We start from the raw sequence: 27,855 nt of genomic DNA on the forward strand, positions 1-27,855 counted from the left end.
TAAGTATGAATGTGTTAAAAAAAAATATTTTCAAAAGTAGATAAATATGTATGTATATGTAAATGTGCATACATAAGAGTGCCTCACCACTAACAGAATTATAAATATTTATATAAAAGGTGATTTTTTAAGAGCTATAGGAAAGTTTTTCAAAAAAAACACACGTAAAATTCAGGAAAATGCATGACATTTTTGTTTAAATCGATAGTACAGTGCATATAATTTAATGTTCGAAGATTATTTCATGCAAATGTTGACCGCGACTGCGCTTCAAATGGTCCATCCGCTTAGTCCAATTTTGGTATACTCTTTCCAATGTTTCGGCCGGTATCTCGCATATAAATGCTTTAATGTTGTCTTCCAATGCGTTAATTGAAGCAAGTTTGTCTGAATCGACTTGAGCTTTAACATAGCCCCACAAACAATTATCTAAAGGCGTTATATCGCACGATCTGGGTGGCCAATTGACAGGTCCCGAACGTGAAATAAAATGTTCACCGAACTTGCCTCTCAACAAGTCCATTGTTACGCGTGCTGTGTGGCATGTGGCACCGTCTTGCGGAAACCACATGTCATGCAAGTCAAGCTCTTGCATTTTGGGCAAAAAAGAATGGGATATCATTTCACGGTAGCGCTCACCATTCACAGTTACGTTACGATTCGCAGCATCTTTGAAGAAGTACGGCCCAATGATACCTTCAGCCCATAAATCGCACCAAATTGTGACCTTTTCTGGATACATTGGTAGCTGTTGAAATTCTTCTCGCTGAACTTCACTCTTCGCTGAACACTATTTTTCGATAAAAAAGTGAATCTTCGGCCAACTTTCCAATTTCTCATTCACCAAAACTTCTGCGTTGCGGTAGGCCGTTCGGCTTCAATTCTTGCACCACCTGTATTTTGAAAGGCTTCACACCTAAATCCTTTCGCAAAATTTTCCATGTTGTTGAGTAACAGAGGCCCAATTGCTGCGAGCGGCGACGAATCGATAATTGATGGTCATCATTAACACTGGCTGATACAGCTGCGATATTTTTTTCAATTCGCACTATACGTAAGCGTGTTGGAGGTTTGATGTCCAATAATTTAAAATTTGGTTCTAAATTTAGTCACAAAAGCTCGAATAGCCGCTTCAGTGGGTCGATTAAACTGACCATAAAATGGAAGAAGCGCGCGATAAACTTTCTTAACAGAACACGCATTATTATAATAAAATTCAATGAATTGCAAGCGTTGTTCGTTTGTAAGACGATTCATGGTTAAATTAGAGACCAAACTGAAGATGCTTGACAGTGAAACAAAACACGAAACGTGCGTCAGCTGTTTAAACCAACTGTTTAAAAAGATAATAGCTAAGAAATCACCCTTTATATATATATACCTAGAATGTAATTCTAGGTTACAAAGGTACATGCAAATTATAACATGTAAATAATTTCATTGGTATACCAAAATCACCCTCAAGGGGTCGATTAGCTCTAATAAATGAGTACTAATAGTACTTTTTATGAAACAAAATAAATGAATGTACATCGACTCCCGTGAGAAAGGAAAACCGGAATATTTTAATATAGAATTAATTGTATTTCTTTACTAGTAAATTGTTTGTTTTGTTTTTGTTTTTTTATTTGATGATGTTGATGTGCCCACATCGTCTGCCTATCTTCTTCGTGCTCTTCCATCCTTTTGACTGCCCCTTTGTTGAAAGTGTTGAAAGTTTTTTCGTACTTCTGCTGTAGTCCATCCTGAGTAGGTGTCCAAACTAGCTCAGAAGTTGAGCTTATTAGAAAGAAGAGCAATTGTTATAAGTCATCATTCGGCACCTAACGACTTATGCGCAAGTTTGGGGAATTTATCTAGTTCTTATGTGATTTTAATAATTTTTTTTTATACAAATTTAGTTCATTCTCATATAAAATCCATTAAAATTTAAGTTTCAAACTTTTTACAGGTTTAAAAGAGTTCAACTAAAAAAAATTTCATAAAAGTTCCACGCTAATATCATTTCGAATATGCCATTTTAAAGCCCATTAAATTTTAGTACATGAAGTGCAAATATAACTCATGGATTAAAAAGTCCTGGGCCTAATAAAGAAAACACATTTTTTTTTGTTCTAATAATCAGCATAATTTCCTTCAATTCCAGCCGCCCTCTAATGTTTCAATACCACTTTTGTTCAACAAATTATCTTTTACCTCAAAATAGGCCCTAGTTTCAGCGTTAAGGGGGGACCCCCCCTGAGGTCTAAAAATTACATCTCTTTGCGATTTTTTTTTTTTTAAGGAAAAAATTAATTTAGCACTGCAAAGTTTTTTCTATATTTTAATGAACATTTAGAAAGTATAAAAAATTGTTGTACTGGTAAAAATAAGTTGAAAAAAATGTTTAACATAGAAATTAGTAGAGCGCTGCAACGCTGGAGTTTCCAACTGGCGTACAAGATACAGCTCGTAATTATTATCTAAAGCAAAAAATTCAAATGGATTTCTAATTATCATGATTTTTTATTCTAGATGAACTAAGAAAACTGAGAGAAATTCCAAAACTTCAACTTTTTGGAGGTTTCAAAGAAAAAATGACTTTCAATTAAAAAAAAAATTCACTTCAACTTGGTATAAAAATCTTGAAAATTTTTTTTTTATCTATTTTGTTCGTTCAAATAGAAGAGAATTTAATACTGAAGGAAACAAGCTATGATTCATTTCAAAAGGCTCATTAGTTTTTTTTTTCATTCATGTACGCCAATTCAAAGAAATCATAAGAATGAAAAGTTGAGAAAAGAAGATAAAGTTTGTACTATAGCAAGCATAACTACCTAACGCTCGCCTACCTTTGGCTTTCTATCTACGGAAATATTAAGAATTAGGCTCTGTAACTTTGTGTGAATATTCTGAAATATATTAGGAATCGCTTAAAACGAAAAAAAAAAATTTATTTTTTTGACCTTATACACCAGGCTCCCCCCTTAACCTCTTCATTCGAGCGAAATTTCTTAGCGGGGAGCAGTTTTAGGTCTGCACACAGTCAGTAGTGGCTGGGAGGCAAATCTGACAGATGCGATGGATGGGAGAGCAATTCAAAGTTCATTTCAAGTAGTTTTGCCATTGCTTAGAATCATCAAAGCGTACTTGTTTTTGGTCAACAGTAAGCTAACGCGTCACCCACTTTGAACAGAGCTTTCTCATAGTCAAATGTTCAAGCAATGGAAAGCCTGCACATTCTTTTGATAGTTTTACGTTGAGAGTTAACTCACACAACTTCACTTTTCGATGATTCAAAATGATTTTGTAGATTTTTTTGATGTTTTCTGGTGTTAGCACCTCATTTGGATGTCCACTACTTTGTGCATCAACGGCGTCCCTACGACCACCTTTGAAGTCAGCAAACCATCGTTTTATTGTTCTTTCTGAGGGAGCGGACTCCCTATAACACTTTTCAAGGCATTGCTTCGCTTGAACGGTATTTTTCCCCATCGACAATCAGTATAAAAATTAGAACACGAAATTCTTTTAGGTCCATTGTTTTGAAAATGACAGAAGTAGCGTCACTCTTAGCACTATAACTCGCGAACTAGTGAATAGAATATCATGAAATTTTAACAACTGTCTTTCTAAGATTAGTACTAACTGAAGAAGAGGAGAATGCAATAAAACTAGTGTCATCTATATGTTAGGCCTGCGACTTTTCAGCCCTTGAGTTATATGAATTTTCGAACCACACCAAACACCTTTAAGGTAGGTATGTAGTTATTAACCCTGTTAAGATTATGACTCCTGTCAACAGTATTCACTCCGCACATTACACTCCGCTCTAATGTGTTTCTGCTGAGCTTCATTGTCGATTTGAGATTATCCTACATATAGAGATTCTTATGTATGCAAATAGTTTTTTGGATCAAATTTTTTTATGGCAGAAATGCCCTCCAAGGGGCTTTTAGTAAAAACTGTTTCTGTTGCTTTCTGATGATATGCAATTAAAACTGATTTTTATGCTTTTACTGATGCAATGCATGGCATGACATGACAAAAGCGCAATTTTGTGTTGTTATGAAGAAGAAGCGCTCAAAATTGTCTGTTATGCCTTATCTGGTCACTAGTACTTAGCAGAAATAATAGCACTTACATACGTAAGCATATTCAATGGATTTTACTTGGTTTCGTAATATAAAATTTTAAACGAAAAATTACTTTTAATTCAGTAAAAATTGGCTTGACCACAAATTGCTTTTTAATATGCAGTTTTAAACCTTTGTTTTTTTTTAATAAAAAATAAAAATGTCACATCTAATTGCTTTGTGAGAAAAACTTTATGTCCCTAGTTCCGTTAGTGGCAAGAAAACAGAAAAAACTATATGCACAATTTTTTTCTCGTTAACCAGCCGACAATTTAGCTCGAATCTCGCCACAACCACTGCTAGTTAATTAATCTTCATTTTATATAAGGCAAAACTATAATACATAAGTAAAATTCGGTAAATTACGTATACATAAACTTGCATAACAAAACATACTGTACAGACACACACATATTTTAAAATTGTAACTGGAAAACTTTAAACCAAAAAAGAGACATAAGTAAGATAATAAAACTGAAAATATGAAAATTTGTAGCCATTGGCCAGCTTACATGGACAGAGCGCAAAGAAAAAATTTGTTACGCAGAGAATTACATAAAATTTTGGGAAAAGCAAAACAATAGCAGAAACCACATAGTAATGACATAATTGTTCAAACTCCTATTAACTTACTTTCATGGCAAACTAAGCAAAATGAACAAAATGTTGCGTGAAAATTGTGAGTGGTGTGTGAGTGGCAACAGGGCCGAGTTGAAAATCGGTATTTATACAAGAAGCACATATGCGTGTCAGTGTGCGTTTACAATGGTAAATTTTCCGTATATTTTTCTGATATATATTTTTCAAATATAAATAGGTACTTATGTATTGAGACGTGCGAGTGCTTATGTTAAGCTTGTTATGCCATGCATGTTAGGTTATGCTTGTTATGCCATGCATATTATGTTATGCTTGTTATGCTATGCATGCTATGTTATGTTATGTTATGTTATGTTATGTTATGTTATGTTATGTTGTTTTATGTTATGTTATGTTATGTTCTGTTATGTTATGTTATGTTATGTTATGTTATGTTATGTTATGTTATGTTATGTTATGTTATGTTATGTTATGTTATGTTATGTTATGTTATGTTATGTTATGTTATGTTATGTTATGTTATGTTATGTTTGTTATGTTATGTTATGTTATGTTATGTTATGTTATGTTATGTTATGTTATGTTATGTTTGTTATGTTATGTTATGTTATGTTTGCTACTTTATGCTTGTTGCAGCACTTAGGTATGAATATTTATAACCACACTTTGGTATAAAATTGACGATTTCGATGTAACGAAAAAGAGGCGAGATGTCCAAAGCTTACTTGAAATGGCTTCAAAAATGTATGCAGTTGGCAAAAAAGCTACAGCACCGCAATCTTTTGATCAGTTTTTGACTAGTTTTTGTTCGCTCTTTGCATTTGTATTTAATTTGTTATAAAAACTTGCTTCATTTTACAACAAAAATTATTATGTTGGAGGAAAAGCTCAGTCATATTTTAAATAGGCAGGCTATTTTTCTTGTAAATAAAAAAGCATCTGGCCACATAATGTAAGAGGAGTCCTTTTTTACCGTTCAACATTTACTTGTGACATTTAAAGTGAAAACATGTCAATAGATAAAGAAGGCAACGCAACGATTTCAAGTAAACATTTATGTGCGATATGTGGAAAATATATTGTAAATATACGTACTTGTCAAATTTCGTTCCGGGGATCGGAGCTGCCAAGAAAGTGATCGATCTGAACGACAATCCAAGATCGATAATAATATTTTGCGATCCATGTTGAAAAGTCACCCACATTAAACAGAAACACTCGAGAAATTGCAGAAGAGTTTGGCATTCATCATACAACTGTTGGAGATCACATTAAATCTCTTGGGTTTGTGTTAAAGCAAAGTGTTTGGCTGCCACAAAAATTCACGGAAGAGAATTTGTCTGATGGTGCAAGAATGTGTTCATCACATCTGATTGCATAGATGCAATGTGCAGCCGTTTTTGGACGAGCTGATTACTGGAGATGGAAATTAGATTCTTTACAAGAATATTAAGAGAAAAAAGTCTTACTGCAAACAAGGAACCTCATCAACAACAGTTCCAAAACCAAGTATCCATCAATGAAAAGTACTGCTTTGTTGGTGGTGAGACAGGAAAGGTCTAGGGTACTACGAGTTACTGAAACAAGGAAACCCCATCAACGCGGATCTGTACTACACTCAGCTGGATAAATTGAATGCAGCTATCAAAGAAAGAAGGCCAGCGTTAGCGTTCAGAAAAGGATTAGTGTTTCACCACGATAACACTCGACCACATACTGCAATGTGGACACAAAAATAACTAATTGCGATAGGTTGGGAAGTCCTTAGTCGCCCATCGTAATCACCTGACATTGCACCATCTGATTAGCACCTATTCAGATCTCGGCAAAATTATCTTACACTTTTAAAAGTGTTTCTAAGGCAGTTGCTGACTATTTTAGCACCAACCAACGAGAAGTTCTACATAACAGGAATTCACAGGTTTCAATTAAAATAAAAATTCAATTTTAACAATTTTGGTGAACATTTTCCAAGATTTTTAATTTTTGTATATAAAGTTTCAAATTTAGATGTATGTATATAGTTTCTGTTGGTCTATGAGTTATACTTTTACAAAAAACTTATGAAAATTGAAAAAGAAGAGGAAAAATAATCAAAATTCATAAAATGGTGCCGGTGCAATATTTTTTTTTTGCGGGCTGTATGAGAAATTTTGAAAAATTGCCATTGAAACTTATAAATAATTACAAAAATGTTATCGCAAGCGAAAAGTAAAACATTTTCACCGAAGCCAAAAAGATGTTAAAGATATCGGGTTCGCTCTTCCATGGCCCAAAACCATAGGAATATAGAAGAAACTGATAATTGATTGGAACAATTTTTTTTCGTTTCAACAAGCGATTAAAATCAAACTGTTAACCAAGATTAGTATATTCACGTTCTTGCTGCACTCCGTCGAAATATGGGAAAAGAGGTCTTCTGCAAAATTAATCAACGAATTCTTGAATAATTTTTTTACTAAATAAAAGCCGTGATTTTGAGTGATGGAAATCGTGATTTTGACCATTGGACGCTCCGTTGCTTATTTGTTTGTAGACTGCAGCTGTCTAATTCACAAGTGTCGCGTTTGATTGACGTACGATGCCTTTTGCGGGAATTATAAATATTCCGATGGGGTGATTAATTTTGCGCCATCTTGTAACACCCAGGCTTATTTCGTATTGTTTTCAAAGAGGTTTTTACCAAGTTTTCGAATATTTCCCTTTTTGTAGAAACCTCTGCCTAGCGAATTCTATGTTTTCTAAAAGGAAATCTGCTCTAAAGCAGAAACATTAATTGTTAGCTCTCAAAAAGCGCATAGGATACTTTCATAAGACGCGCCTAGATGTTGTTTTGAAATAAAACATGTAAAAATGTAGATTCTTTTAGGTATAACTTGCAGTTATTCGCTATCAAAATATGGCTCTTAACAGTTATATGCGAAAAATGGCATCTTGGTGGTCAACAAGTAAAATCCTCTAAACAGTTGTTTCATGAATACCTAATTGTTGAGACCGTCGAGATAGCGGATGTTGATGTTGAAAGTTGTTCAGCAACACTTTAGGCTACAGCAACAATATTTTCAATAGAACGTCCAGTTTTTGGTCAACCAGCCCTTTATCTATTATCTAGAGAACAAAGCTTCTTGAAATTTTTCGCCAACATTTGAGTTGTCCAGTGTGAAACTTTTGAATCATTCGGACGTTTATTTGCACAAAAAACAAAATCACGAACTTTGCGATATTTTACCTTTAAAGATCGACTATTTTCATGATAAATTTTAATAACTTTAGCGCGTTGCTTTATTGTGTAAATTAGTGCATCTGTCTACTTGGCAAATGTCAAATATGACATAAATAATATACAGGGTGGGCCAAATAAGACCTACTAATGTTAAGCACAAATAACTTTTTTGTTTTTTGACATATTTATTTTCTCTTTTTGTAGGTTATAATTGAATTGGAAATTTATTATAGAACCCTACAGTACAACGCGTTAAAATTATCGAGTTTTTCTACTCTTGTCAACGATCAATTGTTTTAACGCAGCGGAAATATTGCCAACATTTTAGTTCCAGATCAGCTCCCACAGCCTTCATGATTAGGAGTTTGGTCGATAGGTTGTGGGGCTCTGAAAGTCCAACATACCAACATCAGTTGCACCCATCTAAATGTACTGTTTGGTGCGGTGTTATGGCCACTAGAGTTATCGGTCCATATTTCTTCGAAAATGAGGATGAAACGCCGGAATCGATTCCAGGAGCTTCTGACAGAATATTGATTGAAAACTTTTTGCGGCCAATGGCGGAGCAGTATCCTAATTTGTGGTTTCAACAATATGGAGCAACTGCGCATACCATCCGCTGCGCTTGGCTACCTCGTTCGCCAGATTTTACTGCGCCCGACTTATTTTTATGGGGATATTTAAAAAACAAATTGTATCTTAATAAACCAGAGACTAGTAGACAGCTGAAGCAAAATATTCGAGGCGAAATACTGAGCTGTCAACCAGAAACATTATGTGTGTAATAGAAAACGCGTTAAAAATAACCAATCTGTGTATCGAAAAAAATGGTGGACATTTGTCTGATGTAATATTTCATACATAATTTCTATAAAATATATTCAATGTATAAAAACAATTAACCAAAGTAAATGATTATTGCAAAAGTTATTTGTGTTTACCATTAGCAGGTCTTATTTGGCCCACCCTGTACTATCTGGGAATTATTCACTAATGTCATCTAGATATTACTTTTTAAAGACCCTTGGCACCTATAAAGGATCCGCCATATAACTTTACGGATTTAAAAATGCTATAAAAAAGAAACTAGTCAATATTTTTCCAAACTGTTTTTTTATTTTGAAATATAATACAATCCTTCCGGTTAATGATGGAACCAATTGGACTTTGTACGGCATCATACCAAGGTCTTTACGCAAAATTCGTCTCAATGATGTCTCCGAAATGTCCAGTTGTTGAGAACGACGGTGAACTGATGTTCCTGGTGATTCACGAACACTCTCGGCCACAGCAGCAATATTTTCGGGTGTACGCACGGTTTTTGGTCGGTCACGCGTTGGTTTGTCAATAAGCAACCCAGTTTCTCTTACTGTTTTCGCAAAGTAACGCACATACGCTTCATTCGGTGCTTTTCTTCTTCCCATTGCCGTACGTAATTTTCGTACACATTACACATTGTGCAACATTACCATGATTTTCAAAGTAATGTCGCAATATTTCCCAGGGTTCTTTGAGCGTATACACAACCATTTTCGTTCAGCGGAAGAATAAAACTAATTTTCTGTCAAATCAGATGACAGCTAAGTGTTACCATTCTTCAAATAATACCTAGTTCAAATTCGTAACGATAGATGGCGGGTCCTGTAGATTAGTATTATAGGTCTCAACATGATATCAGAATGGCGCTCTAGTACTACCTGGGGAGTGCCAGAATGGGTACTTTAACCATTTCACCTACCTACCTATCATAGCATTGGGGTGAAAACAAAAAACAAATAAAACTCACTTTGAATTGCTGCGTGAAATGTGCTGGACATTTTTGTTGTAAATAGCACTGAGTCGTACAACTTCAACTGGCTTATAATCGCATATCAGTTCCTGTAGTAAAAAAAATTTAAAACTGATATTCGCTATCAATTGAATTCCTATAAAATTCAGCATAATTAATATAAATAAAATAATTAATATAATAGAGAGAGAAAATTAATTTTAAGCGAATTCAATACATAGTACCATAGTAACATATGTAAAATGTAAGATTTTGTTTTTTTCTTTTTTCTTCCGACAAACGACCTAGTGTCACTGTCGTACGTTCTAATGTTAATGATTAAAAATGAAATGTAATGAAATGTAAAAGCCGAACAATAAATAATAATAAATAATAATAAATAATAATAGAGAGAAAACTGCTTTGTGCGAAGGTTGTAAGTCTGTGTGTTTGATATTTTTGACACCAGACAAAATCATAAAAAAAAATTAAAATTAATTAATTTTTATTTATGCTTTACTTTTTCAGAAAAACTGATTTTCACTTGCTCACTTATTTTAATTGTGTTACAAATAAGGAAATTTAAAATTATCAGCTCGTAGTTGAGCCCAATGCCATGCGCTTTATCAACGCTTTTGATTACTTATCATATTTTGCATAAGACGCAAGCAAGTTTGTGAAATATTAATGTTTGCATTTATTATTTTTACAGGTCAATAGTGATTTGACTTATTTGCAATAACAAATACGTATGCAATGTTAAGGCTGCACTGCAATAATATTTATATAATTTTTGATAAGAAAATTACAACAAGGAAAAACGCAATATTTTACAAAAAGTACAACACAAGAATTCTCACAAAGCTTTAAAGAGCGTTTATGTAGTTATAATATAATTTTATTTTTTATTTTTATTTTTTTTTTGATTGTTTTGCATTTCCGCATCATTATTTATTAAGTAAGTGCTACGTATCTCAAGATTATTGTGTAAATTTTATTGTAAATTTCAAGTCGATCGGAGCACAATGAGATATAGTCATCTGAGCGTTCATTGCTCTTGGCCGGGTTTTCATACCTGCTCAGCTTTACAGTATTCATTTTCAACTTATTCATAAACATGCATGCATAGACACTCCGCAAGGTGGGGTACTATCGCCGCTATTATGTTTACTAGTAGCAAACGAACTGCTCAAGAAACTTGACGGAGGGGCAACAAACCTAGTGGCGTATGCAGATGACATAGCTATAGTAGTTACGGGAAAGTACCTGGACACCATCAGTAATGTAATGAATAACACACTTAAAACGATACACCAATGGACATCGCGCGAAGGGCTAGGGATAAACGCCGGAAAAACGGACATGGTACTTTTTACCAGGAAGTACAAGTTCCCGACGTGGGACCTCCCGAAGCTAGGCAACAACGAACTACTTCTCAAAGATCATGCAAGTTACCTCGGAGTAATACTAGACAGTAAATTGCTGTGGAAGCACAATGTTGAGGAAAGGGTGAAAAAGGCCAGTAATGCGTTGTACGCATGTAAAATAGTGCTGGGCGTTACTTGGGGTCTATCACCCGCTCTGATGCATTGGTGCTACACAGCAGTAGTTAGACCGATATTGCTGTATGGGGCCTTAGTATGTTGGACTGCGGCAAGAAAACTCATATACTTAATCCCACTGGCAAGGATTCAACGACTCGCTGCTCTATGCATAACAGGAGCGATGAAAACCACTCCAACGGCGGCGCTGGAATTTATACTCAGCATGCCACCTATTGACCTTATGGCGGAAAACCTGGGCAGCGAAATCCGCGAGGAGGTTGGTGGCTGCTAGAGTATTCACCTACAGAACCTTCGGTCACAGCTCAATAGGAAAGTGGAGCTCAGGTTGCATGGACTACATGACTCCGTACTTTAATTGGGAGAGAAGGTTTTGTACAACAATTGAAGAGGAGGGATGACACAAAGGCATGAAACCTGGACATAGAACTTTTCACATTTATACAGATGACTCCAAAACTTTAGACGGAGTGGGAGCGGGTATTTACTGCTCAAAACTAGGGATAAGGCATCCTATCAAGCTGCCAGACCACAGCAGTATTTTCCAAGCGGAAGTTTTTGCTGTGGGGAAAGTCGCAGAGCTGCTAGCCTACACTACAACAAGAAAGAACACAACAATTAATATATACGTGGAGAGTCAAGCAGCAATAAAAGCAATAAGCTCATATTGTATTAAGTCCAATAATGTTCGACGGAGCAGGGAGGCCATAGAAAGGGTAGCCGCAAACAGTAGACTGCATATCTATTGGGTACCTGGTCACAAAGGCATTATGGGGAACGAAATAGTAGATGAGATAGCAAAAAGTACTGTTAGACCATCATTTAAACAAGAGAGGGACATACCAAAACCGCTAAATACAATATACAACGAAATGGACGACAAAAGGCAAGTGGAAGCTAGGTGGACTAACCTGACCACATGCAATGGAGCCCCATTGTTTGAGGGTCTGGAGGACGTCTCAAAAGCGGACCTCCGAGCTCTACTTAGATTCACCAAAAGCGCTGACATCCTACTTGATGTTTGCTTTCGGTATTCATAGAGGTCGGTCTCCATCTGGTATTGCTAGGGACCAAAGGTCTATGCGTGGCTTATTGCCAATCAAGCTAACCTAACTTAACCTATCCATAAACATATGAAATCTGCGTAAGTCTTCTTCTTCTTCTTATTCTTTTATTATAGGTTTTCACCTGTTTTTCTTCTGCGTAAATCAATAACCAAAATTTGCTGAAAAAGTTTTGAAAGTTTTCACAGTACATTTTTCTCATTGTCTATCAAATATTCCTGTTTATTTTTAATAATTATTAATCTTCAAATAAGTCACTGCCATGGCTGAATGGGTGGGCGCGTGACTACCTTTCGGTATGATACAAAAAGTTTTCTTAAATAGTGGTCGCCCCACGGCAGGCAATAGCAAACCTCCGAGTGTATTTCTGCCATGAAAAAGCTCCTCATAAAAAACCATCTTCCATGCGGAGTCGGCTTAAAACTGTAGATCTCTCCAATTGAGGAACAACATCAAGACGCACAACACAAAGAGGAGCAGAAGCTGGTGCAAACACCCAACAAAAACTGAAATAAAGCGCCATATACGTAAGGCTGTAGTGTTCAATATCTCGTAAAATATCGATCAAACAATTTAAAGTTCATGCGCGTTGTCAAAGAGATTTTCACACTACACTGTTTTTAGTTCGTTCCATTCCGTTGTGAGTTACAGGGTGTTAACAATGGAAGTCAACAAAGAGAAAATTCGGTACATTTTAGAGTTTTTCTTTGATAAAGGCGAAAAAGCGAAAATAGAAGCCAGACCGCTGAAATTGTGAATGGCTTTATGGCGCCGCTACTGTAACAGCTAATTACGTGCAATTTTGATTTCTTCGCTTCCGTTCAGGCATTTTTGATGTTAAGAGGTTAGAGATAGTCAGAGGCCCGAAAAAATTATGATTTTCTATAATTTTTTTTTTTTGCTAGTCAATTGCTTTATTTTGTAAAAATAAAAACTGGGCATTAATAAATTATGTTACGACTTGCCTGTGGCAAAATTTCAAAAAAAAAAATTAATAATTGTAAAAGTTATCGCTGTTTGTGTGGAGTCCGTTTCTCCCGAAGTCCCTTGCGGTGCTCATCACAAGTCCTTGGAGACTCATCTAATATCAATCGGACAAGAGAAATAAGTTTTATTAATGATGATCTTTTGCCTGATCGAAGTTCTTTTCTTTTCAAAATTACTAATATGGCGGCCTCAGGAAATATTTCTCAGATTTTCGAGAAAAAAAACTGACAATTTATTGTTTAAAAAAATTCGAAAATTTTGGAAAAGAAATACTTGGATCAGGCACGAGTTTTTTTATGTTTTTCAAAAGTAGTATACGATTTATTGAAATCTGCCAAGCGGTTACAGTGATCACCAGTTCAAAAAACATAGTTTTGAGTGAAACGAATTTTAAGTTTTGCTATCGGAACGCTTGAGCGTCTCTTTGTTAAATGTTGAATAACTTGAAAAGTATTTCTCAAATTCACTTCAAATTTTCACATAATATTTATAAAATATTATAATTTAAGAAAATGCGAAAAAAAGCCCGGTTTTTTGTTTTGGAAAATTCTGACTACCCGTAACCCCATAAAGCAAGTGTCGATAAAATCACAGAAATAATCGAAGTTGAGCAGGTTAGTAGTCGTACCATCGACCAGGTACCAGGGAAAGATCGACCATAAAATAGTTGTAAGCCATTCTACAAAAATTGTACGCAAAAGTAATCGATTTCTTTTTCCCCCAAACTAATATATCGCACCCTAAATACAAAAGGGTCACAACTCAAAATTTTCCACACTCGAGCTTGACTTGTTTACAGTAGCACAGAAAACAAACTATGTCACATATCACGCTGAAATTTGCCATGTAAGCTTATAATAGTCCTACCAGAAAACAAAAAATTTATTTTTGCCATATGTCATCCGCGGACCGTTTTATTGATAACGTCTCATTCATATTTGAGCAGAAGATACATTTTGAGTTGTGACCCTTTTGTATTTAGGGTGCGATATATTGTTTTTGGCCTAACACCCTTTGTTGGGTGCTCGGCCGATCTTTTCCTCTTATTTAGATATTTTTATTGCAAACATCTTGCGACATTGTTAAAAATATATACTTCAATATCAAGTGGAAAAATCAATTTTTTTTTTTTTTATTTCAGGATGGCCTTAACCATCAAACCGTCGTAGTATTGTACTAGCCTTTAAGGGGGTATTCTAGTCTAGAAATTTTAAAAAATCGAAATTTTTTTTTCAAAATTCGATAGTTTAAGTATTCAAAAATATCTCCCTAAAAAGATTTTTCAAAATTCGAATTAATTTCGAAGTTACAACTATTTTAGTGACGCGACAGCTAGACTGGTTTGAGCGGACGGACAACTTTAAACGTGTTTTTCTCGAAACTACTTCTTTCGATATGGTCGGCACGATATCTCAAGTTCTGAGATTTGCTTGAAGTTTATCATGAATAGTCTTTAAATATATCTCTATCGGATGAAGCACGAAAAACTGGAATTAGGGAAAAATCGAGCTCAATTTTTGAGTAGCCGCGATTTAATGAAAGACATTTTTTCCCCTTTCTTTCTGCGTCATACGATAATGACATTCATATTAATTAAGAATTTGTCATCGTTTTTTTTTTCAGATGACCACAAGGGTAGAAATCGTGACGACGAGGACACTGCCTTTTGTTTTCCCCTTCCACTTCAAGGACGCAAAATTCCAAGAATTTTTTTTTTTTTAAATTCATTTTGTGTGCTCTTAATATATGTATAAATAAATAAATGAAAAAAAAAGTAAAAATATCAATAGCTTTTTTTTATTCACCGTAAAAAAATGCTCGAAGTTCTGGCCTTTAGACTACGAGTAGAATATCCCTCTTAATGCGTAAATCTTCAATATCGTTACACACTACAGCCTTTCTTTATATATTTTCATATTATCCTTAGCACAATTAAAAGTTATAGTGTTAAAGTGATGATATTTATAATCATTTTCCGAATTCTATGAATATACACTCAAACATACAAATTAATTAACGTCAAACCACCAAGAAAAAAGCAACACCACACAAACAGCTGCTAATCCATTGAAGTTGCTTCACATTATTTCAACTTGCCACAGTCATTTATTCACTTATTCATTCATTTGTTCTAATAAAGGCCGTCGTAAGTACATATTTAGTTTGGGCAACAACAAAGTGCGAACAAATAAGAATTCATCGATTCGTGAGCACTCAAATGCACAGGCGTATCAAATACATTGAAATGTAGCTGAGTAAGAAAATACATATGCATATGTACGTGTGTTGGTATGTACACCAACAGTTTGCGAAAATTGTGTACCGCAAAAGATTAACGGCACCACTAACGTAACAACTACTACACACAAAAACGTAAGAACAAAGTCGAAAGTCCACAAAAACACACCAATACAAATGACAATAACTACTTAAAAATCCATAAATCTTCCGCAAATGCGGGTAAATGTGTGAGTGTATGTATGTATATGTGTGTGTGTATGTATGTTAGTAATCCTTTACGAAAACCTATTACAAATGAAACTAAAACTAAAATCTGCAAAACACAATCATTTATCATTATTAAGAATTTTGTAGGACTCGAACGGGGAATTACCAATAAAGAAATATGCATGTGCGCTTGTGTAGCTGTGTAGGTATAAGTACCTACAAACTTACATACATACTGCAAGACATTAGAAATGCTTATAAAAGCAGCAGTAAAGTTGAAGAAGAAAGATGTGAGCCGGCCTAAAGTGCGCTGGCGGGAATGTATTGGCCAGGAAAAGTGGCAATTTCGAATGTCATCTAAATACCTGAGTATGTATGTGTGTGTGTATGAATGTAAATATGTATGTATGTATGCATGGAAGCGTATGTAAGTGTGTATGCATGTATGTATGATGTATGCATGCATGTATGTATGTATGTATGTATGTATTCATGTATGTATGTATGTAGGTATGTATGCCGGCATGTAAGCCAGCAGCCTCAATCGAGTTTTCTATGAACTCACTCAAATATTCTATAGGCCTTCATCTACATTTTCATACAAATAAAAGCAAAATAGGCGTTAAAAAGTTAAAGAAAAGTGTGACCAATCTCGCATTCCTACTCAGTACGAGGCTTCTGCCAGCACAGAACAATAAAACAGCACAAATAGAAAGTAAAGAAATAAATTGCAGCAGTTTCTATTCACTGGCGCACAATATCGTTTGCCGGTTTATATTTTTTCCTATTTTGTATTTCTATGTTTTGTGGAATTAGTGGCGGTGAAAGATTGGCAGCTTTGCTCTTTTTATTGTTTACTATCATAGTTTCTACTCGCTTGCAGCTTTGTTCTAGTGACTCTTATTTGGAGCAAGAAAATTGATTACTTTTGTATTTTATTATTGTGCAGTTTTTGCATTAACTTTGGTTCGATTATTGGCTACTCGTTGTTGTTGATTACCCTCACTAACCGTTACATTCTATGATACTTCTTCATATGAATTTGTGAACATTACTTGCTTGCATTTGATTGTAATAAAGTGAAGCATACAGTTTTCAAAGTTGTTTACGCCAAGCTGCCTCAGCGAATCGTTTGTTTTTTTTATGGGAATCTGTTCATTAGAAAAATATATTAGCGGGTTGTCACTCTCTGTCAAGAGGTGACTACTGCTAGCAAAACCTAATTGATGTGATAAAGAAATGTTCGTACTGCATCTTCTGATTGTATGCCATGCACACATACACACACACACACACACGAGCAGACGGCAACCGTTATTACTGCTTTATTACTTTTATTTAACGTTAGATTACGTTTAGATTGCGGTTTCGGTTTTGTCAAGAAAGTCACTGCTTGCAGTAAATCAGTGCTGATGTATTGGCAGAATGCGCAATACTTTTGCTTAGAAGTCTATACAAAATGTAAAGGGGTTTTCAATAGGTGAATTTTAAAGTTGTCTTTTTTTCGTCTGTATGTGAAGGCAAAATTGTTTGATACATCGCACTCGAAGGAGTAGTTGCGGCAATTTCTGAAACTAAGAACTCTATAAGGCCTCTGCAGTTAGCGGAAATACTCTTAAGAATTTGAATAAGCTGGTGTTATGGGTTAAATGGCCCTGCCATGCCTCATCTATAGCACATAACATTTATTTTAAATAAAAATTTTGAAACAAACATTTTGAAAAAATAAAATTGGGGGAAATAAATTCGGGAAAAAAAATTTAAAAAAAAAAAAATTTTAAACAAAAATTAATAAAAAGAACTTGAAATTTTGCATTTTTTTTAAACTGACTGATTGGATAAAATTTTGTTTTTTTTTCAAATTTTATTTTTTTCAAAAAATTTTTTTTTGTTCAAGAACAGAGCAAATCATCCAAATCAGTCTTGAAAAAAACTTAACCTTTAACTACTGAGGTGGTGGTAAATTTTACACCTCGTAGTTTGTTTTCTCTCTCACTCTCTGCAGATGAGCGCTATGAATTTCATTCTTTTGGTATCTTCTCGTCATCCTATGATTATTATTCAGTTGTGTTTCTACAGTCGGGGGTATTGTATAAGCGGAGATATACCAGTGCTGGTGTCAAAATTACCACTCGTCCGGGGTTACGTATTTTTTCAATAGAAATTATTTTACCACAACATCAGACTAAGCGTAAGTATTTAATAGAAAATAAAATACCACTTCTCAGGCTTAGCGTTAGTTTTTCGTGGAATCATTTTGACTACTCCTACGATTTATTGCAACTTATTTTATTAGGTTATGTCAAATTCAAGCAAATTAAATGACTTAGCGATAGCCAGATTGCTGGAAGACGATGACGTTGATGATGAAATTGCTGATCCTGATTTTTGCCTTCAAGGTAGTGATACAGATGATATAATGAGCATTGAAGATGAAGAAGGAAGTGAATGTGATGTTTCCGAGGAAGATGTTGCTCAAGAAATTGACAATGCTAATGAACATGGAGATGGAGAAGACGCAATTGAGTCAAGAGGAGTAACCAAATATTTTTATGGAAAAAATGGGTATAAGTGGTCAGCAAAAGAGCCAGCACGGTGCAGTAAAACTCCACTACATAACATCGTGCGCTTGCCAAAAGCATTGCAGCAAAACCTTGAAGATGGAATAATTGGGTTTTGGTCAAGATTTTTCGATAGAAATATAGAGAACCTAATTCTTCAACACACAAATACCAAACTAAAGGCTAAGTTCGATAAGTCTCAAAGAAGTGAAGCGAAATGTTTGGATATTATTGAGTTGCGAGCATTTTTCGGTGTTTTGATATATTCGTCCGTTTTCAAATCGAATCACGAAGACACTAGCCTTATATTTGCAACAGATGGAACAGGCAGACGAATTTTCAGGTCCACAATGTCGGAGGAACGGTTCCTATGTATCCTTAGCTGCTTATGATTTGATGACTCCACAGACAGAAAGGAACGATTTTTAAGGGATCCATTGGCTGCCATTTCAGAACTGTTCAATAAGTTTATAGAAAACTACCGAAAAAATTATACAATTGGTACCCATGGATGCATCGATGAAATGTTAGTGCCGTTTCGCGGTAGGTGCAGATTTAAAATGTATATGCCAAAAAAGCCTGCAAAATATGGCATCAAAATAATGGCGTTAACAGATGCTCGGACACAGTATCTTGCAAATGCTTATATATACCATGGCAAAAATTCTGACGGAAATGGTCTCACAACTGAAGAAAAAAGGCTATCAGTACCAACACAAGCCGTATTAAGGCTAACTAAAATTATAGAAGGAAGTAACAGAAATATTACTGCTGATAATTGGTTTTCCTTAATGCAGGTTATATAAGAATTAAAAAAAAGACAGCTTACGTACTTGGGTACATTAAAGAAAAATAAAAGGGAAATACCTCCCGAATTTCTCCCGAATTTCAGCCCAATTAAAACAGACCAATTGGATCTTGTTTGTACGGTTTTACCAAAGAAGTTACCATTTTATCATATGTGCCTCACAAAAACAAAGCTGTTCTTTTGTTATCTTCTATACATCACAGGGAAGAAAGCGATATCCAAAGTGGAAAGCCGGCAATAATAGCAGACTATAATAACACAAAAGGGGGAGTTGATGAACTTGATAAGAAGTGCTCCATATATTCAACCACTCGACGTACGCGACGCTTGCCACTCGCAATTTTTTATAGACTACTGGATATAAGTGCTGCAAATGCTTACGTTATAATCAATATTGTGCTGAGTTTGATGATAAATCGAGGGCAGACTTTTTAAAAAGTCTAGGCCGGCAATTGATTTTATCACATTTGCAAAGGCGACAGCATAATCCTCGACTACCCAGGTTAATTCGAGACAATATAAGTAGCATCTTGGGACCAGACTCCATAGCTTCCCCTCTAGTAGAACCGGCCACAACTGCGAAAAAGTTATGCTACATTTGCCCTAGTAGGTTGAAGCGGTTGTTTCTTTTGTACTAAGCCTATGTGTATGGGATGCAGTAAACGCGTATGCGTGAAGTGTGCAAATAAGGAATTTGATGAGTAAAAAAAGATTGATCTGCAGTTTTTTTTTTTTTGAACATAATTTTTGTTTGTTTTCTTTTTTGTGATTCTAATGCCATAAATTTTGCTGTGAAAAGAGCCTTTATCTAGTTTTGAATTTTTTCTTACAATTTTTTTTAAGTTATGTTAGTGCTGTTTTTTTAGTTTTAAGAAAAGTGACTATGAAATAAAGTCCTTGTTTTGTTAAACTAAAAGTTCGTTTTCTTTAAATTTATTACCCTATTCATTTAAAAATATGTTTTAGTATTCCAATTAAAAAGAAATAGTTTGAAAACAATTTTTCGTTCACAAACATTATTTATAGATTATAAAGGGGTAAAATTTACCCCCACCTCAGTAACTACGTCCAAATATTTCACCTCAGTAGTTAAAGGTTAAAAAACAAATATTTTGAAAAAAAAAATTTGAAACAAAAAATTAAAAAAAAAGAATTTGAAATTTTGCATTTTGTTTTTCAAACTGACTGATTGGATAAAAAAATTTTTTTTTTTTTCAAATTTAATTTTTTTCAAAATGTTTTTTTCAAGAACAGAGCAAATCATCCAAATCAGTCTTGAAAAAAACTTAAAAAAAAAAATTTAGAAAAAAAAAAAATTTTTTTTCCAAATCAGTGCTCTGTTCGACAAAGTGTCCATGTCGTGCGCTGACTTCGGCACGCAAATCAATTTCTGTGATGAACTTCATTACACCCTAAGTGCTTCCTAAACAAGCTAAATTTTCAGTTTTGGAGCGATGATTTGTAACCCTTAAGGTACGTTCACATTAGCAATAAATTCAAAAAAATTAATTTACTCTTTCAGATATGACAGATTAGCTGCAAAATTGACAATCAACTGTCAAAACTTTTTCGAAACGTTTTTCTTTATAGGAATAGGTTTGGCGAAATAGTTTAGTGTTCTTGGTTTGTTTAAGTATTATTAGCGGTATGACAACAAAATTGGCGGATACGAGCGTATCCTAAACAAATCTGTGCTCAAACTAGTCTACACTTACGTGTGGCACTGCATCAAATTTAAACTTTCAAATTCTGCAACGTATCCAGTCCAAGACTCTACGCACTCTGGTGAACGCTTCGAGGTATGTGACGAAAGCCCAAGCTCATCGTGACTTAAAAACGTTTTTAGTAAAAGAGAGAAAACACAAAATTTAGCCAGGAAATACTGAGATCGTCTTCATACTCTCATGTCACCATTGCATGACTTTTTAAGGTTGAAGAGGAAAACACCGATCCTGCTCATTTAAAAGCTACTTATGCAATAAATTTGTTTACTCGAAACGATACTTTACAGGAAATATACCTTTAAGGGGGGCCTCTTATCAGTCGGCTTCAAAAAATCGATTTTTTTACTGCAATCCATAGATATGTTATAGGAGAATATGCCCTCAAAATTTTATAGCGGAATTCAAAGTGATTTCGCAGTTACAGGCCTGTGTACTGTCCCTCGTCAGGCGGCTCGTCTACCTTCTGAAAACTTTGAAACACGTTTTCTCAAAACCATGTTTTCGAAAATGGCGTGTAATATTAAAAAACACGACGGAAGTTATAGTTTCAAACCGATAATCTATATAAAGGTAATTGAAATTCGCAACTAATTAACTAACAATATACAAAAAAAAATTCATTTTTTAATGTTATTTAACACCTTTTTTGAAAAAAAAATAGCGAAAAAAGCACTTTCTTTCAATAATTAATTTTTTGATATTTTTATACAGGAGTAGCCTATTATATGCGGGAAAGCCTTCTGAAAAAGACAATATTTTTTTTTTGTGTTTTAGATGAAAATTACGACCGCAATCTTACACGCCGTTTTACTAGCGCGCAACGCGAAGCTGTGCGAGATTCCTAATATGTCCGCCATTTTGTTATTTATTTATGTTAAAAAATTGTTTATTACTCTTCAATCATGCCTTCAAATAAATGCGAAAGATTATACCTGTGTGCCACTTTTTCGCCTCGAAAAAAAATTGAGAAAAAACACCTTTTTTTGAAGCCACTGATAAGAGGCCCACCCCCCTTAATATTTCAATCAATGTCACTTTTAAATGAATTCAAATATTTGTAAAAGATACTCTGTGAACTACAAGACAGAATACAGACTAAAATTTAATTAAAAAAAAAAAACGACACACAAGAAGTGGAGAAATTTGTGAAGTTCGATCAGCAAAAACCAAAAACCGGTAAGCGCAATTTTGCTAATTCATGACTTCATTCAAACAAGCGAAATTTCTTACTAAAAACAATTTCAAAAATATCCCAGCTTACTGTCTAATTACTATGTAATTTCTAACCGAATTAGGGTGAAAAAATACAAGTAATTAAAAATATTTTCAAACTCATTTTGCGGAATCAACCTCAATTCCCTTGCAGATTATTTTGTATGTCATCTATAGGCTAAAAGCGGATACCTCGCAGGAATAATTTGAGTTTTGGGTTGAGAAAAAGTCAGCCCGAGCCATAGCACATGAAAAAAGTGGCTGTTCGATGGTACTTACTGTGGCTTTCATGAGAAATTTTGAAAAAACAAATTTGAAAAAACAAAATTTGAAAAAAAGAATTTGAAATTTTAAATTTTTTTCAAACTGACTAATTGGATAAAAAATTTTTTTTTTCAAATTAAATTTTTTTCAAAATTTTGTTTGTTTGTTTTTTTTCAAGAACAGAGCAAATTATCTAAATCAGTCTTGAAAAAAACTTTTAAAAAAATATTTTGAAAAAAAAATTTTTTTTTAATTTGAATTTTGAAAAGAAAAAATTTATCCAAATCAGTGTTCTGTTCGACAAAGTGTCCATGTCATGCGCTAACTTCGGTCTTGTAGGAGCGTTTTCATTTTATTTTGTAAATCTCTCCTTTTTCGACGAATATTGTTTCTCAAAAGTCGCCTAATTTAAAATATTTGAGTTTTCATGAAAATAAGACTCAAAAAACAGATTAAGTAAAGGGTGGTTAAATTTAAAGGGCCGATGTTGAATCTAAACCACACTTAAACGTCAAGTTTCGTTTGCATTTTGTTTGACATTTTTCAATTTCAAACGAATTCAATTTGAATCGTGGAAAGATACACAATCGAGAAACGCCTTAAAGTATTCCGGCTTATTATGAAAACGGACGTTCAAATCAAAATGCATATCGCGCACTTCGTGATGTTTCGGTCAATTTAATCGTCCAAATGTGCGTGCTATCGGAAAAATGTTGCAAAAGTTTAAGCAAACCGTGTCTGTAGGAGATGTGAAAACACCAGTGCATGCTCGTGCAGCTCGTACTGCAGAAAATATTGCTGCTGTTCGCGATAGTGTTGAAGAGCCGTGTACCTCAACTCACCGTCGTACCCAACAATTGCACCTCTCACGCTCGTCGTTGATGAACATTATGCATAAATACTTGCATTTACACGCTTACAAGGTGCAATTGTCTCAAGAACTAAAGCCTCTTGACCATTTCAAGCGTCGTCAATGGTCAGAATGGTGGCAGGAAATGGCAACAGTGAATGACCAATTTTCGAAGAAAATCATCTTCAGTGATGAGGCACATTTTCATCTCAGTGGATTCGTCAATAAGCAGAATTGCCGCATTTGGGCGAATGATAATCCAAGAGTGATTGCCGAAAAACCAATGCACCCACAAACAGTGACTGTTTGGTGCGGTTTATGGGCCGGCGGCATCTTTAGGCCGTATTTTTTCCAAAATGAGGTCGGTCAGGCAGTTACTGTGAATAGTGTTCGCTATCATGAGATGATAACGAACTTTTTATGGCCCGAATTGGAAGATATGGATGTGGACGATATGTGGTTTCAACAGGACGGTGCCACTTGCCACACAGCTAACGAAACAATGGCTCTTTTGCGCGAAATATTAGATGGCCGAATAATCTCACGTCGCGGCGATGTCAATTGGCCGCCAAGATCATGTGATTTGACACCGTTGGACTTCTTTCTTTGGAATTATTTGAAAGAAAATGTGTACGTCGATAAGCCAGCAACAATTGCAGAGTTAAAGGATGAGATAATTCGGCACATTAACGGCATAGAACCTGAATTATGCCTTAGCATCATCGAAAATTTGGACTATTGGATGGAGGTATGCCGTCGAGACCACGGCGGTCACTTGGCCGATATTTTGTTGCATGTGTAATTGAGCCATACCAATATTATCATAGTAAAGATAAATGAAAATAATTTCTTAAAAGAATTGTATTTTATTCAAAATCAACACCGGCCCTTCAAACTTAACCACCACCCTTTACTATGAAATATTACGTTAAGGCCCATATACCCCCACAAACGTCAATACTGACGAATATGAAAGGAAGAGATGCCTGAAGACTCACAACAGTGATAACTGGCTGCTGGTGCAGAGAAGAGCGGTTAGCCAAAATGGGCATGCCTCACAGCATACACTACCATAGTTGTAATCAACCATAGAAAAAGAAACTGTCTTCCACTTAAAAATAATATTAGGTTTTTCTTTTTGTTTTTTGTTGGTTTTTTTGTTCTTTTGAAATTTCTGAATTTTCGCAATCTGTCTAAGCCAAATTTCTGCACCAAAAATTCCCCACCCTTTTTTCACATAAATTATTTCCAGAAATAAATAATATTTTTTTAGCATTCCAACGAGTTTCTTGTTATCCAATAAAAATCTTATTTCAAACTTACCTTTTTTGCGCATTCATTATCCAACTTGACGAACCAATCAATGACTGAGTTACTTTGTGGCGAAAACTGGCGGCAGCAAAAACGATGATATGACACGCGCAGCAACAAATGCAAAAAATTCAATAAATCTCAGCAAGAAAATTTGCGTTTTTTGTTGCTACTTCTTATCAAAAACAAATTTGCATAAAATACAAAATTTGATACTTTTTCCGCACACTCCTCTACACCCACACTCGACAATTTGTATTAGGCGTACACAGATCTTCACCAGCGGGCGTGTGCCAGTATTTATTTTATTTTCTTTTCGCTTTGTACTTGTAATTACTGTATGGGTACTTAAAAGTACGACAAGTATGAATTACACATTTGTAGGATAATAACTTAATACTTTGAAACTCTCCGTCCACCTTTTTTGTTTCGGGTAGCTGCGAAACACTTTTTGCATCAATCCATTGAAGGACAACAAATGTTGCTGATGTTGCTATTTTAGCTGCTTTTCTCTCTACATTCACTTCACTTTGATTACGTTTTTATTCTCTTACGCGTCTTAAAGTTGATTAAGTTGCTTCTTTTTCGTTTTTGTTACCGCTGTTTGATATTCTTTTTAATTTTTTTTTTGTTTGTTGTTGCACGGCTTGTTTGGTTGGTTTTACACCTGTGCTGTTCTTAGCGGCTGCTTGTCGTTGGTGTGGCCAGACACACGCACACACAATTTGACATAAGCTGCACTCTCACATACACACACATGTATTTAAATACATATACAAGCAAATTTAGAGCTGTCAAATTGAATTGATGTTGTTGTTATTTGGAAAATTTGTGACTAAAATGAGGAGATACAAAAAAGGCTTTGAAAATTTAGTAAACTTGAGTTAGTAATGGAAAAAGAAATTTCGTGGAAAAAGGTTTTTGAATGCCTGCAGGTTGTGTGGGCGCTTCTCTGTTGTGTACCGCCGTAGTAGAGTTGGCTCTACTTCCATGTGCCAGATCTCGAAGTAAGTCTGATATACTTCTATCCTGGCTAGCGCTTAGCCGTTGAGCATTAAAGTGCAGTATGCCACAAATCAAGCCGCCTACACGAATTTCGATTTCTTTTTTTCCCTGCACAACTTTGTTTTTCCTTTTTCCCCCTTTTTTTATTTATTTTTTAATTGTTTGAAAGAATGTTGAGCTTGATTTCATGGAGAGTTACTACAGTTCACTTTTCAAGTCTAAAAAAAATTTCAGATTATTTCAAATAATTTTAAAATTGGTTGAGTGTGTTAGTTTACAGTTATTTTCGGCAATATTTCTTTTTTTTTTTGGTATTTTTGCTTTTTTCCAAAGAATATTGAGTTTAATTTCGTGCAGAGTTATGGCAACGATTTTGTTGCACGGCAGCTCAGTTTCCAAGTAGAAAAAAATTTCAGATTATTTCAGATAATTTTAAAATTCGTTAGGTGTTTTGGTGTACAGTTATTTTTTTCAATATGCCCTTCCTCCTTTTGTTTGTTTTTCATGTGCAGACAGTCGAATTGTAACTCCTGCTTGTTGAATTAGACTACTAAGTATTAAAAAATCAATAAATAATTGGCGCGTACACTTCTGGGTAACTGACCGAGCCCGTTCTGCTATTTGTGATATTTGCTATAAAAATTACGAACTTTTCTAATATAATAACTTCAGGTCTGCTTTCTTAGCAAAACTAGCAGAAATGAATGAACCCGAAGGTGGCGCTGACGTCGATATTTTTCGAAAAATGGTATTTCAAGTCTGATTTGGGTTCTATTCAAAATCTATTTGTTTACAGACATTTGTAGACATTGCAGTTTCGGAATTAAAAATGACTATCCATGGCGCTGGGTTGACATAACTGGACAAATCGTATTTATAGTCAGATGCTGCAAAACTTTAGGAGTTAAAGTCTCATAAAAAAAATTAATAAAATATAACAAAACCACTTCAAAAGGTTTCATGTTGAGCAAAATGTGCTGGAGCAGAAATTATTATCAACTTAGACCGTAAGAAAAAACGACATAGAATTTAAAAACTCCCTAAAAGAAAATTCCACTAAAATAAGATTCAAGAAATAGATTATAAAGTACCGTAGAATCTTGCGTTACGGCCCACCTACAACCACAAACAAACGCCTACCTTCAGAAATACGAAACGAAGGGCGCCTGCAGACGCACTTCGGTGATAACTGGCTGCTGGTGCATAGGCGAGCGGGCAACCAAAATTGCTATCCCTTACAATTTATACTGTCACAGTTGTAATCAACTAGAGAAAAACAAAAACAAGCTTCCACTTCTCTGTGAATGCCCTGCCCTATGGAAGGCGAGGATGTTAACCCTTGGCGAACTGATTATTGAGCACCTCGAAGAGCTGGCTGGTATAGGCATAAATCCTTATAAGGTTTATCAATTACACAGAGTGGTAGCGAGGGTGTGGCAAAAAAAGGTGCGGAAGCGGATTCTTGGAGAATCACCACTTCAACGACATAAAAAAATAACTTTAGCTCAAACTCAATTTTTTGAGCATACACTTCTAATGCAAGTTCAAGCTCAATCTTTGAGATCCAACAGAGCTCGAGTTTTGGATTTTCAGAAGCAATTAAGAAGCTCAAATAAACTTTTTTCGATTTTTGGAATTATTTTATGCATATTAGCCAAAAAATTTCCTTCAAAAAAACTTTCATTTTCAATCTTTTGAAATTGTTAGCGGTTTAATTATATTTTAAGAATTTCCACTGCTCAAAAATTATACTTCAGCCAATTTCGAATTGAAGTGAAGAATAAATGCACAATTACATTTGCACTTTTTTCACATTTACATGGACGTGAATGTAATTGCGTTCAAATCTCCAAACAGTTTTATACAAATTTAAGTGGATTAAACAGGATAAAAGCCTGTGTCTGCCTAAATAATTGGCGCATACCCACTTTTTGCGCGTTGGGCCGAGCTCGTCGTCCTCCTCCTATTTGTGGTGTGCGGCTTTACGTTGTTTCACAACACAGCGAACAATTTTAAGTTGACTTTGAACGGTAAATGTTCATTAATGAGAAGCTTTTTCACGGCAGAAAACCACTCGTATGTTTGCCATTGCCAGTCAAGGAGCGACAGCTATTAGCAAAAACGTTTTCTATAATTTTAGCCTGGTTAACAGTCATCCATAAATTTGTATTTAGCACATTTTTATGGTGAGTCACCATAGATCCACATTTAATAAATTCTTTAATACGCTAAAATACTCTAATATTTATTGCTAAATTAAAAGGCGTGAAAAGCTTTTGAAAACGTTGGAATATCTGAAAAGCGTTTGCGAGTGTGGAATCCGTGCATTTTTCGGTCAGAGGAAAGAAGGAAA

The 27,855-nt window shown here is 34.9% G+C and overlaps 1 long non-coding RNA gene across 1 annotated transcript in view; it reads right to left on the reverse strand.

Moving 5' to 3' along the window:
* The window catches only part of LOC128863500 (uncharacterized), a 65,074-nt gene that overhangs the window by 21,309 nt on the left and 15,910 nt on the right, over positions 1–27,855 (reverse strand). The window contains exon 2 of the long non-coding RNA XR_008454607.1: positions 24,510–25,332. This is a non-coding gene — a long non-coding RNA (uncharacterized LOC128863500). The remainder of the gene's footprint in view (positions 1–24,509; positions 25,333–27,855) is intronic.

This window comes from Anastrepha ludens, chromosome 5 (assembly GCF_028408465.1).
Source record: "Anastrepha ludens isolate Willacy chromosome 5, idAnaLude1.1, whole genome shotgun sequence".
Taxonomy (NCBI): Eukaryota; Metazoa; Arthropoda; class Insecta; order Diptera; family Tephritidae; genus Anastrepha; species Anastrepha ludens.